This window comes from Hypanus sabinus, unplaced genomic scaffold (assembly GCF_030144855.1).
Source record: "Hypanus sabinus isolate sHypSab1 unplaced genomic scaffold, sHypSab1.hap1 scaffold_442, whole genome shotgun sequence".
NCBI lineage: Eukaryota > Metazoa > Chordata > Chondrichthyes > Myliobatiformes > Dasyatidae > Hypanus > Hypanus sabinus.
Genome location: NW_026781316.1, coordinates 395,001 through 395,384, shown reverse-complemented (window position 1 = coordinate 395,384; position 384 = coordinate 395,001).

Genomic DNA, 384 nt, shown 5'->3' with positions numbered 1-384 from the left:
AGCAGAATTCCGCCATTTCACCCATGGCTGATTAATTACCATATTCTCCTGCTTTCTCTCCAAAACCTTTCACGCCCTGACTAATCTAGAGCCTATCAACCTCTGCTTAAAATACACCCAATGATGGCCTCCACAGCCATCTATGCCAATGAATTCCACAGATTCACCACTCCCTGGCTAAAGAAATTCCTCCTAATCTCTGTTCGAAAAGAATGTCTTCTATTTTGAGGCTGTGCCCTCTGGTCCTAGACTCTCTCACTCGAGAAATAACCCTCCTTGTCCGCACTATCTCAGCCATTCACTGTTCAATAGATTTCAGTGAAATCCCCCCCCCCCCCCCCCCCCCCGTTCTTCTGAGTTCCAGCGAATACAGGGCCAGAGCCA